This window comes from Physeter macrocephalus, chromosome 13 (assembly GCF_002837175.3).
Source record: "Physeter macrocephalus isolate SW-GA chromosome 13, ASM283717v5, whole genome shotgun sequence".
Classification (NCBI taxonomy): Eukaryota; Metazoa; Chordata; class Mammalia; order Artiodactyla; family Physeteridae; genus Physeter; species Physeter macrocephalus.
Window position 1 is genome coordinate 13,131,884 of NC_041226.1, and position 20,640 is coordinate 13,152,523.

Here is a 20,640-nt window from a genome sequence, read left to right on the forward strand (position 1 = left end):
GGCTTAGGGATTTTAAAAAGACTCTCAGCCCATCCTCATAAGCCCTCATCTTAGTTTATGACATAAATTATACTTTTGGAAGTTCCTGCAACTATTATTGCCTCTTCTTTCTGCTTAAAAAGCAAAATGGAAAATAAAACAATGAAAAATACAATTAGCTTAAAGATAATTTACCAAAAGAGAACTGATAATATTAAGCAAACAAGGTAGAATTAGATTGAGTTTTATCCCAAGAGTTATCTGTGAATGCAGAGTCAAGGAAAAAGACAAAATTATATTCAGAAGGGAAGCAAGATCGGAATTCAGAAGAGACAGGATGGGGTAATGGAGTGAAAGGGCAAGACAAGGGCACTGATGGGCAGTGAGGATGATGGCTTGAAGTGTCAAGAAAACAAAGCAGATCAGAGTAGGTGAGACTCGGCTACTCAGGAAAATAAATCATGAATATTCCATGTTGTAGGTTCCTATCTAGGCACATTTATTAAAGGTACCACACCAAATTCATCACCATCTGTGTACTCAGGGTAGCATGCTAGTCAGAGACACATCGTACGTCATGTCTTATTCTCAACTAACAGCACAACTTCAGTGATTCCATAGCAAATCCAAAACACTGAAATATAGTCAATATTATCCCTGAATTATATATCTGAAATAGAGTCACATTATAAAAAAAAGATTACAGAAAGACTGAAAAACTTTGAAAGTACAACTATTCTGTAATGAATCTTAAAAACTTGGCTGTGCAGAGACAAAATGAAAATGATCTTCAACCCGAGATGTTTAGAAAGGTATGTTTTGTGGGTTAAGGACCACTTGAGCAGAAATGAGAATAATTGGCTGAAGGAGTTTCAGTGTTGTCTGAATAGAAAACGTGAATTTCAACTGAGCACTTTCATAAGTACTCAACCACATCCACTGTGGAAATTCTCTGGGGTGGGTGGGCTTTCTCACCCAGGCACTGACTTCCTAGGTTTGACTGCTACAGGCTGCCATTGCCATCTGGGGGGAAGCTGAATTGGAAGCCGGTGACTCTAATTTACTCATGTGATAATTTGCCTGGAGGTTTCTATTCCAAATGGTCTCCCAGCTTCCCTTCCAGGAAGAATTAAAAGCAGCTAATTCACTACTTCTGGACTTGACTGGAAGACCAGAATCAATGGACATGCTCTTTCAAGGGAAAAGAGCCTAATTTTGGAAATGCGAATATTTTAGGGGTGCCGTAACATATATCTAAGGATGTTTCTCTCTTCCTGGTGAAACGTGCGACTTTCTATAAAAATATCCCAGACCCAAGACTTCCATTTTCTCACACAAGGACACCTGGCCTTTTGAGAGGTTGCGTCGCTCTTGTGACAGAAGAATCTGTAGCATAAAGAACCCAGTACTCTCTGGGGAGTTTTTCATTCTGGAACACACGAAGGACTCTCCAGTTCTCTCCCCCTCACAAATACTCTAAAACTGTGCCGTACAGTGGAGTGGCCACAAGCCCCTGTAATGGACTGGTCTGAATTGAGATGTGCTGGAAATGTACAATACACACCAGATTTCTAAGACTTAGTACCAAAAAAATGTAAAACATTTCATTAATAATTTCTTACATTGATTACTTGTTAATATGATAATATCCTATCATATGATGATATATTAGATCAAATGAAAAACACTGCTAGGGCTTCCCTGGTGGCGCAGTGGTTGCGTGTCCGCCTGCCGATGCAGGGGAACCGGGTTCGCGCCCCGGTCTGGGAGGATCCCACATGCCGCGGAGCGGCTGGGCCCGTGAGCCATGGCTGCTGGGCCTGCGCGTCCGGAGCCTGTGCTCCACAACGGGAGAGGCCGCAACAGAGGGAGGCCCGCATGCCACAAAAAAAAAAAAAAAAAAAAAAAAAAGAAAAAGAAAAACACTGCTAAAATTGGTTTTACCTGTTTCTTTTTTTTAATGTGGCTACTAGAAAATTACAATTTTATATGTGTCATGCATTATATTCCTACTAGACAGTGTTCCATTAAAATTGTGAAAACTCAACCCTTTCCTAACTACTAGAGTTGGATGGAACCCCCACAGCAGGCATGCCAGCTTTGAAAGGCTGAGCTGGAAATTTAGATTCTAGATGCTGAGATGAAGGGTCACACAAACAACAAAGCAATAGGAGTTACCCTGGTGAGCAAGGTGATGGGCAAAGAAACAGGCAAATAAACCACGAGGCCCAGGTTTCCATGGGTGTTTCAGGATGGAAGCACTGGTTCTCAAATTGTGGTCCTTTGACCAACAGCATCAGCATCAACTTGGAACCTGTTAGACATGCAAATCCTCAGGTCCCATCCCTGACCTACTGAATCAGAAACTTTGAGAGTGGGACCCAGTAATCTCTGTTTTAATAAGCCCTCCCAGGTGATTCTGACACACTCTTGATTTTAGAACCACTTCGATAGCTCATGTAACATCTGCCTGCTCTGTGGGCTGCAATTAGTTGTCACCCCATTGAACAAGTGAAGAAGCTGTGTGATAAAGAAATGAAGAAACTTGCCACAATCACGTAACGTTAAGTGGTTAAAAAAAAAAATCAGGCTTTCAGTTCCTGAGTTTCCAATCCTAGGGTCGATACACTTAATCAGATGTAAAATCAATAAGAAAAACAAAAAGAAGAGAAACAGGGGATCTAGATCAGTGATTGTTAAGTTTTTTGGAGTCAACAACCTGAGAATCTGAGGAAACTCTGGTCCCTCTTCCACAAAAATGAACTTTAATGCAACACTGATATAACTTCAAGGAGGCCATTCGACCCCTTGAGGGTCCTGCCTGCCTTCAAATTTATAATCCCTCATCTAGAAACCCAAATTGGATGATGAGTCATTCTTGGTAGTAAATTAGTCCCCCTTTATAGGAATAGGGTTTTGCATGGATAATGCCTCCTACTAATATACACTGAAGGAAAAATTTTGCCTTAAATGTTTGCTAGTTGAGAATTGTGTTTCTTCTATTGGCTTAACTGGGAACAAAATGCTCATTAGTGGCTTATAACCTCAACTGCCTTTTAGCAGAGGAAGTAGCAGGCACCAAACTGATCCTGAAATCTAAAACAGGCTGGGTCTTGGGGACAGAGGGCCACGGACCTTGGTCATGGCTGTAACGTCAGAGTTTTGCTACAAAACGAGTAAAGGACCTTGCTTGTAGCGTCTGTCTCTGCCATTTGAGGATAGTGTTAATGACAGGAATTTCTACCTGTGATAGCTTTGGAGCAAATCAGGCTGAAAAAATTAATGTGCAATAAACGTGCCTTTGTGTTGGCAGCACAGAGGCTATTTGCAGAGCCTGAAGCTGTTTGATAAGCACAGCACAGCTCATTTTTAACCTGACTTGAAACTTTTATAATTTATTCCCAGACAATGGTGATCAAATGCTTGGGGCTTGTGGTAAAGGAGAGGCTGGTCTCTTTTTATCCACCTGCAAAAATAAAGCTGAACATTTGTTCTTTCATAAAAGGGAAAATCGGTTGTCTTGAACTGTATTGGTAAATCCTTATTGTTTCTTTAATAAGTAGTTCTACATTTCAGAAGATAGGAAAGTATTAAGGGTGAATACATACCTCTATTCATTCGGCATTATGCCTTGAAGTAACAGGCAGTCACTGATATAAATGGATTGAGTTCTGAAAGTTTGTACTTGGGAAATTTTTTCCGTAAAAAATATAAATAATATTTATTACATATATTGGCCTTGTTTTTTTCTAACTACATGAAATATTAGTTTAAACATGTCTTTGGAATCACCCTGCAAAACCTAACCATTATTCATGGCACAATATTTCCATGGGGAAATACAATTAATGTTAGAAACCTTTTTAAACCTACCACTGGCAAAAAGAGAGACTTTTACTACCTTCTGTGACTCTGGAAGACATCAGGGATTTTTCTTTTCATGGGCTCTGGTGGAAGCACTTTTTCCTTCCCGCTGACAACTAGTTTTACAAGCGGGAGGGAATTCGCCCCCTGGTGGTGATCACATATAAGTATGAAATATTCATAAACCAGGTGTTCACGCATTACAAACTGCTTATGCATTCCTTCACTCCTCCACCATGAGATTTTAAAATACATCTTTATACCTCCCCAAACATCTAGAGCATTAGCTTGCATCTGGGAGACAATCTGCAAGTTTGTTGAATAATTATTAAAGACACTGACTCTTCAGTGACAATTGAACAAGACTGAATGACATTCTTGCAAGCTCCTGGCATAAAATCATAAGCAAAAGGGTTTTTCTTCCAATATGAGTGCACCAATATAGGATTTACTTTAAAGTGGCTCCCGACAGTACTAATACATTTCTAACAAACTAATCCCTAAGTTGAAATTTCTGTGCCCAGCTTTTGCAAACACCACACCCTACACACACACACACACACACACACACACACACACACACACACACACCCACACCCTACATATCACATTTAATGTTCCAGTTAAACTGGTCTTCTTGTCATTCCCCAGACACAATTTTCACTGCCCCTCCCCCTTTGCCTGTATTTATGGTTTTCCTTTGGCCCTACTGCCTAGAAGGGATTCTCTTTTTCTTTCTATATTGCCTTAAATCTCATGGTCTAACACTCCTATCTTCTAGCAATATGAAGAATAATTATTCCACCTTTCTTTCCTGAGATATATTGAGAACCTAGAATATCCAATGCTGGGGACATTGTGATCTCTCTTGTCTTAAAAAATGAAAACAGAAAACAAATCAGAAACATTTTGTCTGAACTACCCTGGCCTAAATAATTAACACCTTCTTATATTTTAGCTTATCTCTAATTTTCTATTCCACACAGTCCAAAACTTTATTATATAACATCTTGTTCAGATGTTTCTAAACTAGATTATAAGTTCCCGGGCTGAAAACTTTTCCTAAACTTCTTGTACTTCTTCATTTATTAATTCACTCCAGAGATTGCTTACCACATTTATTCATTCGTTTACCTAATTCACTCATTCAATGAGCACCTACGAAACATAAATCAGATATTTTGATAATATATTGGGTTTATTGTGCTTAGTACAGGGCTATTTCTCATTATCTGTGAGATGGAAGGCTTGTTGCTATAAAATCAAACAAAAATAACCATTAAATGGTGTTTGCCTATATCCTGACATAATGATCCTGGCTCTGCTTCAGTTTAGCATAATCCCCTTACGTCTAGGTGAGATCTTACTGTATGTGTCAGCCAAGAGGTGTAGTGGGGAAAAACATGGACCTTGAGGAACAAGAGTGGAGATGTTCATGCCTGAAAGTTTCAACTTTTCACTGTGAAACATGGTGCAGTGTCACCCGCTGAGAATGAAGATGGCAGCAGGGAGCTTGGGACTTAAGGAAAAGTGAATGATCCCTGGGAGGAAAGCAAGAGACTTCTCCCTAGAGAAGCATGAAAGTATTGCTTTGAGGGTCTCACTGAGATTTGGGGACCAAAACCATATAGTAACAACAATCTGTGTTTTCCTCCAGTGACATTCAGTACCTAGGGATAGGGGCAGAAAAGACCAATTCTACATTTAGCTGAGGTCAGGACGTGGAAGGCTGATAACATTGGAGGAAATAGTTGGAAAGAGATTTGTAGTCAGGGAAGGGAGGGAAGCGATGAGGCGAAGAGGAGCTTGAGGGACTGAAGAACTCAGTGGGGCACGGTGGGTGAAAGTTGGACCACGAAGGAGCTGAGGGCAGAGATTATTTCTGTATTGGAGTTTCCAGCTTCAGAAATGAAGCTGTTCTTGGTGAGAATGAGGTTGAGGATGGGTTGCTCATGGAGGATAGAAGTCCAGGTTTTGTAAGTTAAGGAGGTGAAGTTGAAGCTTGATGGATTGCTCACCAGATGTGAATGCTGTCTATAACTATGGCAGGAGCTCTGGAAGTCACGACTCCTGTGAGTCAGGTGCCAAAATCTTCAATAAATGAAGACTGGTGGGATGGGGAGAGTGGTAGAGCCGCATGGCCATGAAACCCTAAGAAGGGCGATTAGAAAAATGCAAAAGGGAATTTTGTCTATTAGTGAAGCTTAATTGGTTTATAGTTTGTTTCATTCTATGAAGCTGCTTAACTTTCCCATTTAATAAATCAGAAAACATAAGTATGGCTGATAAGTGTGCCAACTGAAGAATGTCTCTAGCCATCCAGCTCTACAAGGATTGATTCATTAACCACTGAAGTTGCTGACCTTTAATACACCTTGAAAGGAGTTCAGGGTGGACATCAGGAATGAGACACTCGGTGCTCTGGGAAAACTGGCAGAACAGGCCTTTAGACAGTGTGATATTTTCAGGAGAAAGTTTTATGAACCCAAACTCATGCATCTTCCCATACTTAGAAAAGCCCTAAAACCATTAACTAAGGTGTCTGTTCTTCATGACTAGCAACAAACTTCTACTGGGATGCGTGCTTGGTTGCTTGCACCCTCTTTGCCAAACTCACATATATACTGACCTCCCCTCTTACCTGTTGGAACAATTTCTCAGAGCTATCTGAGAGGCTATCTCCTGGGCTATAGTCCTCAGTAAGATGCTGAATAAACTCGACTCACAGCTTTTACATTGTGCATTTTTTTAAGTTGACAAGTATATCAAACATATACAAATTCAGAAATAAATACTTAGAAAAAACTTAGTCCTACTGTTTTCTTTTAATGAGAGGCAATTTATCAGCCATCATGCATTTCCTATCTCATTTAAAAATATCACAAACTGACATTTTGCTAATGTATTACACTTAATCAAAATCATATTTTGTTTTATCTAAGCTTCAGGTAGCATTTAAGTGTTGTCCTGGGAAACTTGTTTACAAGGATTAAGCCCAAGATTCAATATTTTAATGACTAGATGGGGGAATGTTTTCCTTCTGCATCACTTCTCACCCAATTTAGGATATAAAGTATAAATCTTTTTGCAACAAACAAAGCTCCTTTGAGATTTCAAAACTAAGAAAATGTCATATTAAGTTTTTTAAACTTAAAACAGAAGGACAGTATAGAAACTCAAAGTGATAATGTTAAAGGCTAGGCATAAATCTTTATTTCTTCATCCCTAATAGGAGGAACTATAATCTACGGGTTAGAATTTCATTATAAGTGATCTCTATATTGTAAGAGAGCCCATAGAGAGGGCTGTCACCTCCATCATTTATGCTCCTTTAAATTCTCAAGAATATCACTGGACTTAGCTAAATAATAATCAGGTCACTATTGAGAATTGTTCCTTCTCAGCTAAGCAGTAACCAGGAAAGATCAAGGCATATAGCTACAATTCCAAGTGCATAAGGCACAAACAAGTTGTTCTTCCAACTGTTCACTTAAACTCTTGTGGATTTTTAGTGCATGGAACTGAATTAAATGGCAGGAATTTGCAGAGATAACCAGCCCAGGTCTCTACAAAAAAAGAAAGAAAGAAAAAAGACGGAGGCAGAGAACCCCATTAGTATCAAGTTAGACATTCTGGTCAGGGCTGAGCCATGTTTGGTGAGGAGTGGAACCAGACAGAAGAAGAGGCTGCACGTCTGTAGAGTTGGAATGGTGACCTGGTCGTGGCTGGTGCTCTCCGAGTTTCCACAGGACTATCCTGATGTGAACTTGAGCTTCCTGTTAGGCCTCTGAACTATGCAAGAATGCTTCCCAAGTGATAACCCTGGACTCCTGTGCCTCAGCCCAACTCTACAACTGCTCCTCTAGACAAACTCTCCACCTCATCCGTCACCTCATCACTGTGAGTAACCTCAGGGAACACATTAGCTATGTGCCATGCATACTAAATTAAAATCTCTTGTAGGCCTCATCCCCACTAGCATCAAATGGGGTGATGTTGACGTGGAGTTCCCTTTTGCTTTTGAGAAGGCTGAGGTTTACTTGAAGGTAAGTCTTCATCTTTGCCCCTTCTGCTGATTCCCCATGTGCATGCAATGGGAGTGAACCATGAGAAACCTGAGAGCTCTCTCAAGATCGTCAGGAATGCCATCTGAACCACCAGCCACAATGGCTCTCCTGCCCAAGATTATCCATGAAACTTTCACATCACGGAGGACTCACCATCACAGTCCATGCCATCAATGCTACCCAGAGACTGATGGTGGTCCCTCTGGCAAACCATGGTGTGAGGGTCATGGTGCTGTCCAGAGCATCATCCTTGCAACCAAAGGCACTGCCAAGAGTGTGTTCTGGATCTGACCTGCCATCCAGAGAGAGCTTCTAAATTCGACGTCAGAAATGTGGTGGAGCAGGTGTCAGAGGGCCCCTGAAGAGCATCCTGGGCAACACTGAGGACTAGACGCTCTCCTGTGACTTTAACAGAGTCACTCACTTCTCCACCTTGATGTGGGGCCTGGCATTGCCCTCAGTGACCCTTTTGTTAAGCTTATTTGTTGGTATGAATTTGGCTACAGCAACCATGTGATAGACCTCATGGTCCATGTGGTTCCAAGGAGTAAGATTTCGCTGGAAAACAAGCCTAATAGCCTTGAGGTAGAGAGAGGTTCTCAGCTGCAGAGAAGTCCTTGCCTCACCTCTAGCCCCCACCACAGTGAGAAACTCCCATCCCCCACACAATTCCCATTCCAAGCACCTGAAGAACCCTATCTTGTCAGGTACCATCAGCACAATCCATATGATACACTGTACCCAGAGGAGGGAAATCTACATGAGTTCCCCTCTGAGAATCACATCCAAGCTCTTCAGTATGGCCTTTCTCTTCCTAATTGAGCTCTCAGATTACTTTTCTGTGCTCACTTCTAACCATTCATCCAACCCAATACCCTATACTTCAGCCATATTGACCTATTTGCTGCATTTTAACAACTCTGTTTCAGTGAATACTATTTCCTTTCCTTGAATGCTCTTTCTATGATCTTTGGCTACCTGATAGATGACAGCTAATCTTGAGGTAATTAATGTAACAGAGTGTCAAAGAAGGAAGTCAGAAAGGGCTGTGGAGAAAGGTATAGCAGTATATTATTACTCACTGATAAGCAAATCACTGATGATTACTGGTTGTGAAATAGCTAGACATAAGATGTTACTGAAGAGGCATGACCTAAATGTCACCTCTTCTTCCTTGTTTTCCCTATCCCCATTCCCCACCTCCTAATAAAATATCTTCCTGCTAGAATTATTTCCTCCTCTACTATAATGAGAGAGCCAATCCATCACTTGTGAGGTCTTTTATTCCTAAGGTTCTAACAAAGAAATGAAGTTTCTTCACTTCTAAGGTTCTCATTTCTAAGGTTTACTTAGAAGGATTCCATTCCTTCCAGCCTCTTCTCTGAGTCCTTATAATATTATATTCATCTTTCCCTCTTTATTGGGGTCTTCCAGTCTATCTATAATTATGCACAGATGCCCCCACCCTGAGTCACTTGACCTTAGTTTCCTGTTAGCTAACATCAGTATTTCTAAACTTTCTCACTCAACAGCTCCGGTGGGCAATATACTGACTGGTATGTCCTCTGTTTTGTTATTAAGGCTTTTCTCCACAGCCCCTTTCAGCTTCCTCCTTCACGCTTTCCACTGTTATCCCAGTTCCCTCAAGGTCATCTAACCAAAAAAAAAAAAAAAAAATTGAGATACCAAATGCAATGGCCTTACTTTAATTTCTATTTGACATAGATGATCTATCCCAGCTCTTGAAATGCTCTCCTCCCCATCGTCTTCTTTCAGGACACCACAACGCCCCTGTTTTCTCCTATCTTTTCAAGCACACCCTTCAGACTCTCACTTGGATTCCTCCCTCCTCTCCCTCCTTCACCCTTGATATACCCTGGATTCTCATCTCTTTAACAGATATTTTACTTTCACAATTTTAGCTATGATTCCTGTATGGATTAGTCCCATATGTAAGTACTGACCTCTCTACCAAGCTCTGGTTCTGACTTCTGTCTGCCTATGGGATGCTTCCACTTATGGATACCACCAACACTTGGTACGACATCTCTACAACTAATTTTCATTATCTCTTTTCCAAAGACACCTGTGTGTCTATGTCTTACATTTCCCTTCCAGAAGAACCACACTAAAACCATGACCAAGAGATAAAGAGCTCTGCTACTTTTAAAGACTTCCAAAAATGATAATTTTCTAAGCTTCTTTGGCAAACAAACTTTATAAACCAGGCTACAGAGAACTGAAGGAAAATGATGATACTTTTACATCTTAAGGTAGATAGAGTTCTGTATTTTAAGGCTATAGATTTTAAAAAGGCTAATTTTATAAGGAAAATCCCTTTTAGGGATGCACATAAAGAGATTTAGATAGATTCTTTAAAAGACAAGATAGGCTTAAGAGTACTTACCAGGGCATCCCTGGTGGCGCAGTGGTTGAGAATCTGCCTGCCAATGCAGGGGACACGGGTTTGAGCCCTGGCCTGGGAAGATCCCACATGCCGCGGAACAACTAGGCCCGTGAGCCACAACTACTGAGCCTGCGCGTCTGGAGCCTGTGCTCCGCAACAAGAGAGGCCATGATAGTGAGAGGTCCACGCACCGCGATGAAGAGTGGCCCCCACTTGCCGCAACTAGAGAAAGCCCTCGCACAGAAACGAAGACCCAATACAGCCAAAGATAAATAAATAAATAAATAAATAAATAAATAAATAAATAAATAAATAAAAGTACTTACCTTAGAGGGATTATTTATGTAAGATATAAGGCAAAAAGAGATCTTGGAAAAATAAGATGCTGTATGAATGCAAAGATTGTTTCATTCTAATTATGTTAATTTAATTCATTTACTCCATGGGGATCATGCCTTAAAGATTTCAAAAGATTTAGTCATCTTCCTCTGTTACAGATTTACTTTAAATCTTTATCTCTTCGGCTATCTATCTTTTTGTCTTGAGGCTTTTGGTACAAAATGTTTCCATTAGAAGAAATATTTGACTAACCCTTTATAATATGAACAGAATAACATCTATTCTGGACTGCTAGCTGTTCTTTGAATAATAAATCTTCCCGCAGTTAAAAATAGATAATTAAGGTGTGTTTTAGAGACTTGATTTCAGAGAAAGGAAGCTCAGTAATTAAAGTGAGAATGAAAAAATGAAAATGAAAACTGATCAGGAGTGAATAACAATTTTCCACTTCCATTTAAAGGAATCTCTCAGGTACTAAATTTTATTCACATTGCCACAGAGGCTACTCAAACTATTTATCTGCTTTCCAAACAGTCTCAGATTTGGGGTAAAGGAAATGTAAGCTATGTTATTTTGGCTCTATAAGATAAACAGGAAAAAAAGCAATTCAGAAGTTCATGTTGCAGTGAAGGTTGAGAAAGAGGGAAAAAAGAGCAAGGATCTGTTGGGCAGGAGTAACTGGCCAAGCCCCTCTGCCCATTTCCTCCCCACAATGGCCTCTTCCTGGGAGAATCCCAGGCAGGCAAGGTCACTATGCCAGTTTTAAGGCTGCTGTGTCTTCGAAACTCATCTGCCTCTCAACATCCTTAAGCTGGCAAGGAACTTCTGGTCATAAGGGGCTGTAGGTCTCCAGGACAGACTGTTCTACAAGAGGACAAAAGATATAACTAACCGCAAACAAGGATGCCCTTTATCCACTCTCATGGCATGGCACTCAAATACATTCAACATCATCATGGCTTTTAGGTCAGCCCTAACAACAGGAGAGAGGCACCAAACTCCTGTGAGAGAACCCCAAAACACCTGAACCATCCTCTCCAAGAAAATCTCAAAATCTCATGGAAACTATCAGCAGTGGACCACAAGACGAAAATAAAGCTCTCTTTTTTTTTCTAGACTAATAACATTGACATTTCCAACGACAATCCACAGCATTCATACCAAACGAAATTGATTAATTATCTCACTTGTCACCTTCATAAAAGTTTAAGTTCTACTTGAGATGACCGGAGAACAGCTTAGCAAAAGTCAAACAAACTAAAACCAAAACCACTAATTGCTCATTATCAATTGAAGGAGTTTAATTTTTAATACAACCTCTATTCCCTAAACTCTGTTTAATGAAGAAACTAAAGTATTAAAGACATCAATCTGCATAGGTTAAGTCTTTAATACTTACAAAAAGTCTAAAGATAATCAAAACAGCCTATTATTAAAGGTTATATGTGGGAGAATTGGGGGGTTTGATGATGCTCTTGTGGACTCCAGGTAGGCTGGCTCTAAATAGTGTTTGGTTACACATCTGTGCATGTGTTCAATCTGTTTGCTAATCTTAAACACACTATCTATGTCAACTGTTGTATTTATATTAACTTTTTTTTTTCAGATAGCTTTGAGTGGCATACAGAGGTATGGCTATCTTTCCAAATGATTTTTGTAAAATATAATAGAAAGATTGTGTCCAAAGCATTGGATAGTTTGTTTTTGTTCCACTATTTTTTACCATACATGCACAAACTCAATTGGAATAATATACTTGAAACTTATCAGAATAATTACTTCATTATTTTGATGTCTGGGAATTACAAATTACTGAATAGGACACAATTCCTGATGCCACAGAGGACAGGGAGGTGAGCCCAGAGCTTCTGTGGGTTGGCTCCAGCCAGAGCCCTGGCAGGGTAACATGTGCGTCTGAATGGCGGCTGCCTCACTCCAGGCAACCAGGGGCTGCAGGTCCTGCTTCATGGAAGCAGAGCCTTGCTGGAAGTATATGCAGACCTGAGGCCCCTCCCTGTATGTGTAAAGTGGCAGCTTGGACCCCCAGTGACAAGTCCCTTGGGTGAAGTTCCTGCATAGCCACTGGGAGTGGGGGCAGCTCTCCCCAGCATGGCCGCTGCTGCCCAGCCCCGCAGAGTTGATCCCCTACTGAGAATCCTGATTTATTTTCTAATGTAATTTGACACTCTCTTTTAACTGGCAAGTTTGAACCATTTACATCTATTTTTATTGCAATATCCTTGACAATATTTCTATTGCTCTATTTTGTTTTCTATTTGTCCTGCTATTTTGATGCTTTTTCTCTCCCTTCCTTTTTGCCTTTTGATTCCATTTTTTAAAGTTACCTAATTTCCTTCTGAAATGTTGAAAGTTATTCACTATATTTTTATTTTATTTAACCCTTAACTTCATATTTATATATAACTTAAAATTAAAGTTAATATCTCCACCTTCTCTAACAAATAAAAGATCTTAGAAAGTTTTAACTAAAACCACTTGCTTGCCAGATACTCTTACCCCATTTCCATTTCAAACTTAATTTTTTCTACCTGCAAAATTAAATATTTTTGTCATAGACTCAACATTTTAGATTTAACCATATGTTAACCTTTGCTCATCATTTCTTCTTGCATCTCAGACACACCTTTAGTTTCTCTTTTCTTCTTCCTAAAGTAAGTTGTTTAGAAGCTTTAATGAGGATCAGTTGGTAATAAACTCTCAAAATTCGTTTGTTGAAAATGTCTTTATTTTGCCCTCATTCTTGAATGCAATTTTAACTAGATATATATTACCAGATAGACAATTCTTTTTATTTTCACCATTTTGAAAATATTGTTCTCCATCTCCGTTGTTGATGTTGAGAAGTCAGCTCTCTCACTAATCAATAGAGTCCCCCAAAGGGTGGTCTGTGGAACTTGTTAGAAATGTAGATCTCAGAACCCAGCCTAGACCAATTGAATCAGAATGACTGAAATCCTCCAGTGTGTATTTGTTAAGTAAAATCTCTTAGAAAATTTTCAAGACCAGTTTATATTACTTAGATTTTCATATTGCAATGTGTTTCTTCGACAAAAAGGTGCCCATGTTATATTTTTTGTCAATATGCAATAATTTTTTTTTTTTTTTTTTTTTGCGGTACGCGGGCCTCTCACTGTTGTGGCCTCTCCGGTTGCGGAGCACAGGCTCCGGACGCGCAGGCTCAGTGGCCATGGCTCACGGGCCCAGCCGCTCCACGGCATATGGGATCTTCCCAGACCGGGACACGAACCCGTATCCCCTGCATTAGCAGGCGGACTCTCAAGCACTGAGCCACCAGGGAAGCCCCAATAATTTATTTGTTAAATGCTTCTCAGTGAGGAAACAGCCAAGCTGAAAAAAATGCAAGATCTTTGACTTTAAAATTAATAGTTATATTCATAGACTCCACGGAAAATCTGTTTCCTGATAGTTCAGGGACCTTTCATCAAATTTGGTGAGTCAGTTATCTTCACAGAAAAGAATGTCAGCAGTTTGGGAATACTGGAACAATAGCCTCGTCTGGGCCCCTCTGTGCTTCCCCTCCACTGGCAAACAAGAGAAGGATAAAAAGCTTGAGCAGAAAAAAAATCAGACACAGAACCTAATGGGGGAAGAGGCATATTTTTCCTTACCGTGCTGATGGATGAATGGGAAACTTAAGACTTGAGTGTTTTAAAAGCTGGTGCTTTTAAGACTAATTATCTGTAATGACAATATGTCTGCCTGCTATGTAAATAAGAACCTGGAATCAGACACGTCTGTCATAATGAAATGTGACACAGGGGAGATTAGACAAAAGCTTTCTGTACAGTGAGATCTTGGATAAACTCTTCCTCTAATAAAATGTTCAATTGTTTGAGATGCTTGCACTGAGACTGGGATGGCAATAGGATCAGATTGTTGCAGGAGTTCTGTATAGATGAGTTATGCAGATCCAACCTGACTAGTTCATGAAAGCTCAGTGGAGGCTGTAAAAATCTATCCGTCAGCCATAGCCATTATCTGCGTAGGGGTGCGGGATCCACAGGGAGCTGAGGACTAGTACCTGACATCACTGTATCGGTTTATTTACATCGAGGATCTTTCTGAAGAAATCCCTTTTCTCTCTCTTTCCATCCAGAAACCCTCATAAAACAGGCAGAAACTATTGTGACCTGAGCCTTCCCCTGCCTCACTCCCTCTCTCTCCTGTAACTTCCACCTCTCCCTTTCAGCTGGCTCTTTCCCATGAGCCTAAATCTGCACACATGTGTCTCCCATCTCAAAAAAGGAATAACAGAAAACAAAGGAAGTCCTCTTTGAATTCTGCCTACCCACTTGGCAACAAGTTACTCACTCTCTCCCTTCACACTCAACTCAATGAAAGAGTGGTGCATTTCCATATCCTCCCTTTCATTCTCAAACCCGTTCTAGCCTGGCTTCTGCCTGGATTTGGCTGTGAAATTCCTCTTGGTAAGATCACCAACAGCAGCAAGGTGGCAATGTCTTAGTCCTCACCTGGTTGGCCGTCTCCAGGGCACCCGGCTCCACTGATAACTCCCTCTCTTCTGGAGTTTCTGTACTCCCTTGGCCTCCAGGACCCCACTTCTCCTGCTGCATCCCACTTCCACCTTCTGCCCCCATCTCCTCTTTGTTGATCCTCCCATTAAACATTGGTGAGCCCCAGACTTCATTACGGGGCCCCTTCTCTTCATACCCACAGCCTCCCCACAAGGCTGAGAATCCCAAAATCTGTTATGTGCTGTTCAAACTCCTTCTTCATCCATCCTCACATAGATGTTCCACAGACACCTCAAAACTCAATGTGACCAGAAAGGCTTTATTAAAAAAAAAAAAGAAAAAAGAAAAAAAAAAAGGGTTTCCTTCTGTATTTCTTATCCTCTCAGTTGCTCTAAACAGTAACCAAGAGATCAGCTCTGTCTCCTCTCTCTTCCCCAAAGTCTAGCCTCAATATCACTGAGTCCCGTGGATTTCCCTCCATCTTACCTGTCCCCTCTCTCCATTCTCATTGTCACCACTGTAGTTCACACACTCATTATCCCCTGGCTGGAATACTGCCTCCTAACCAGTCTTCCTGTCATTGTATTTGCTCCCTTCCAGCCCATTCACTTTACTCCCACCAGGGTGATCTGCTAAAGTTGCAAGCTTCAATCTGTTGTTGAAACCCTCTCTACTGGACATAAACTTATGCACCCTCCTAGATCTTTCAGCTTCCCTGTCTCCTCAACCATGGCCACTAACAACCCCTCAGCACATGCCTGTGGAGATCTTCTTCCTGAACCCAGGGCCTGGAGCTTCTAACTCCACTCCACCACTTCCAGACTCAGAGGAAGCACCACGTGTTAGTCCAGGTCCTCTGAGAATCAAATGCCAAGATGTGAATAGACATGCAATGCAGATCTGATCCTGACAGAAGGAGAGAAGGATGAAAGTGTGGATGGAAGTGTCCTAGACTGCAGTGCAGTTCTAAGGAAATTTTGGCAGGGCCACTGGGAAGTTCTCAAGCTAAATCTCCTGTGAGAGGAGTCCCCTGTCTCCTAGGAATAGATCTGTCTTAATATTTCTGCTATGATCAATCACTGGGGCAGAGAAGGAAGTGTGGCCTCTGTACAGCACAGCATATTTTCAGACCCACCAAGCAGTACTGTTGGGCAGACGTAGCAGCAACCCAATGTATGATGAAGTGGCACATTTGGGATGGGGCTGGAGCAGGTCCAAAACTATGAGTAAATTACCAGTAACTTCTGGTCCAGACTGCCATGCTACCTACTTCTACCATATCAATGCCTCTCCTTCAACCCATGGATTTCCACTGACCAACTCTCAGAGGAAGAAAAGACAGGACTGGCTCACAGATGTATCAGAATGCTGTGCTGGTGGAGCTGGAAATGGACAGCTGTCACATGACAGCCCCAATTGTCAGTAACCCTGAAAGATGGTCTGATGTGGATGACTGACCTTGTCCAGCCAGTGCTTGTGCACTAGGCCCATGACCAGACCAGGGGTGACCAGGGTAGCAGGGGTGAAGACCGTGCATGGGCCTAATAACAAGGGCTTCTTGTCTTACGGCCCATCTGGTTACAGCCCCTTTTGAGTGGCCAGTGTGCCAGCAACAGAGACTGAAGCTGCGCCCTCAACACATCGCCATCCTTTGAGGTGTCATCCTACAGCCTACCTAGTGGCAAGTCAATGACATCAGAGCTTTTCCACGTTGGAGGAGAGAGTAATTATTACTCCATACCAACACTGATACAAATTCTGGATGTGGGGTTGCCTTTCCTTTATCATCACCACCACCAAAGCACTTACAGAACACTTTATCTCTCAACGTGTTTTCCACACAATGTTCACTCCAACACGGGACCTTTTCTACAGCAAAGGAGGTGCAGAAATGGGCTTGTCACCAGGGGACTCACTGATAATACCAGGTACCTCACCATCTAAAAGCAGCCAGACCAACAGAATGATAAGCAGACTGTTGAAGGCTTAGCTATGGGTCTAGTATCTTGCAGGGTTTGGTTGCTGTCTTCTAGGAAGTGATATACTGGCCAAATCAATAGCTGATATGTGGTATTATGCCTCCAACAGTAAGAATATATGGGTCCAAGAACCAAGTGAAGTAGAAGTAGCCTCCTCACCACACAGGGGTCCATTTGAAATATTTGTGCTTTTATTCCTTATAATCTAAGGTCCTGCTCAGTTACAGGTCCTAGTTCCCAGGGAAGGAGCATTTCTGCCTGTGTGAATAATGAGTTTCATTGTACTTAAAGTTAACGACTACCTGACCACTTGGGGCTTTCATGCAAATAGTTCAACAGGCAAGGAAATTATTTACTGTCTGATTGATGTAATTAAGGAGTTGGTGTTGACCCTCCATAAAATGGGGTCATAGGGGATAATATCTGAAACCCAAGGGATTCACTAGGTCTCTGTCAGCACTGCCATGCCCATTGATAATGGTTAATGGAAAATACAGCAACCATGACCCAAAAAGTACAGGACAAATAAAGGGTCAGTCCACTTGAAGTTCTGGGTCACTCCAGCAGGAAAGCAACTTAGACCAGCTGACAGTTGGCCGCAGGTAGGGAAACACAGAACGTCTGATAGAGGTGAGAGATGATAAATGTCAATTAGAGCCTCAGGACCAACCCACTTGCCTTAAGTGTTTCTGCAAATCACAACAAATCACAACTAGTCACCATCTTGAAGGCGGCTCTGTGACTGTTTGACTTGGGGAAGCAGTGAGCGCAGCCTGTTCTCACAACAATGTAAGCCCTGTAGTGTATGACGGAGCCACATACAATGGAAGGTCACAAGCAGATCTGAGGAGAACAAGAGGTCATCTATATAGGGCACATCCTATACTGGCCATTTGTTCTGCCACAATGACCAGTTCCATGTGGGCTCATGCAGTCCTGCTGTTAAGGCAGACACCTGGAGTCTCTGGTCCCTATTCCTAGACTCAGATGAAGCACCACACTATGAGGCACGGAGCCTGGTTCTCCAGAAGGTGCCAGATGAGGCAAGCCGGAAGTCCAGGGAGTTAACATTCTGCAGGTGAACTCTGTTCAATGAGAGACAAGAGAAGGGAGGGTGCTAGCTAGATGAACTCCCTCTCCATACACCCTCTGATGGACAGCTTTGAGACACAGTTTTTCTGTATAGCCTATTTGGGGGTGTTTCATGTGGCTGAGAAACTGGCTGCTTCTTCATGAAACAACAGCCAGCTCCATAACGTAAGACATTGTGTTAGCTCCCATCCGTCCATGACTCATTTCACTTTCCCTCTATCACACTCCCTGACATTACCCTTCCCAGGACAGCATGAGCATTTAATCCTTGCCTTGGGTTCTGTTTGGTAAAGAACCTGGGCTAAGTCTCATTTCACTGCTTACTCTACCTAAAGAAATCCTCAGATACGGCTTGCTGACATTTCCAGTCTCATCACGTGATGGTCCCCGGATCTCATCCTTTGGTAAACCAAGCAGACTAACTGACAGGTTTCTGAGCTGCCCCCTTTTTCACAGCATCTGCAACTGCTCTTTCTTCTGCCCGGACAGTGCTCCCCTAGCCACGCCCTCTGTGAACTTCCAGCCATGCCATGAATCAAGCTGGACAACAGTCAATCCAGTACTTCACAAAATATCATTAAAATGAATGAGAATATTTAGAAGCCTCTTTTGAGCCTCCTTACTTAATACTGAAAGATTAAAAAGGCAAAAAGCTACATATGATTGGATAAACACTAACTCTTCCTATTATGGTAAAATACTTGAAATACAAGGAAACAAATATGGAGACAATCCAAAACACATTCATTTATCTGCAAATATCATTGAAAGATTCTCAGCAAACACTGCTTAAAATGTAAAGAGATAAATGTTAAATTGTACATCACAGCAGGTTTTCTGTATATATAGAAAAGAGTAAAGATATTCCTAACAAGTCAGTGTATGAGATTTCTAGTCGGGTTCAAAAAAGAAATACAAAAATAATTCATTTTCTTATGGACAATTAAAGGAAAACATGTACCAAAAAAGGTGTATTCTCAACAGTAACTTCTTTAATAAAAACAAAGATTTATGGAAAAATATGCTTAATGGAATAGCTACTTTAAGTGGAATAAAAAATATTCTGGGATAAAGTCACAAAGACATTTCCACATATGAAACCCTGCACTGCTTCGTTCATAGTCAAGATGTTACAGCAAAGAAGTTGAAGCTAGAAGTGTATCAAGTGCTAGAGATGTCAAAAATATAGTTACTTTGTATGAAGACAAGACCTTTAAAATAGGGTAGACCCTTTCACAATACTTTGTAATGATGTGGGGAATAACCATGATAATCTTTTGAATGACACAGAGGATTCTAGGGGGCTATTCGTGGCAAAATACATAAAAGACTTGTTGACTATCAAGGTATTATACATCTCTATTATACAAACAGCATGCTACAAATTTGCTGTCTTTCTCTGGGATGACAAGTGGCTGTCAGGATATGCTGTCTGGAAGATATTTTCAAAGACATAAACACCCTTAATCACTTCCTTCAAGGTAGAGCTGCCATTTTGATAATTTTGATTTTAATAATGAGTTGAGAAAATAACTGCTTCTTGAAAGAAACATACTCTGGGGAGAATATTTTGAAAAATGAATGTTTGAAATTATTTCCATAATTACCTGATGAGACAACTGAAAACAATGTGTGTTGTCTGTAACAACTCTCTTACGTGCTCACTTTTAAAAAGTTGAAAATAAATATTTCAAACCTATTTTTAAATCATCCACATGTGAGATTTCAGTGAAACTATATCCATTTATAAAAACACAAAAAATTCAGGACCTTTTGATGACTCTGAACAAACAGTTGACTGATATCAGGGAAGATGGACATCTGGTGGGCAATTTTCAACTAAAATCTTTGCATAATCAGTGAATGGAATCGAAAAACCAGCATCACGACCCAGCAGGCACAACCAACCATGAACATATCCAATTTGGATATATGTATCTTTGTGAGGTATCTTTTTCACTAGGACCACCATTAGATCCAACTATGGAAAGAAACTGAACTTATTATAGAATAATTATTATAGAAGTTAAAATCATGTTTTTCAAAAACAATGTAGCATATTCAATCACAGGGATATGCAGTGAAAATTTTTTAATATAATTGCTTATTTCATCTTTGTCTCATCCTTTAAGAATTTCATTTTTTTTTCTGTTTGGTACATAATTCATGTATATAATAAATAAAAATACATGACTATTTGGCAACTATTTCTTGGATATGACACCAAAAGCACAGGGAACAAAAGAAAAATAGATAAATTGGACTTCCCCAAAATAACAATAATTGTCCATCAAAAGACAATATAGGGGCTTCCCTGGTGGCGCAGTGGTTGAGAGTCCACCTGCCGATGCAGGGGACACGGGTTCGTGCCCCGGTCCGGGAAGATCCCACATGCC

General features: G+C 40.9%; 1 pseudogene; it reads left to right on the plus strand.

The window, feature by feature from the left end:
- Window positions 1-5,848: 5,848 nt before the first annotated feature.
- Window positions 5,849-8,732, plus strand: LOC112065403 (glyceraldehyde-3-phosphate dehydrogenase-like; annotated as a pseudogene).
- The last annotated feature ends 11,908 nt before the right edge of the window (window positions 8,733-20,640 follow it).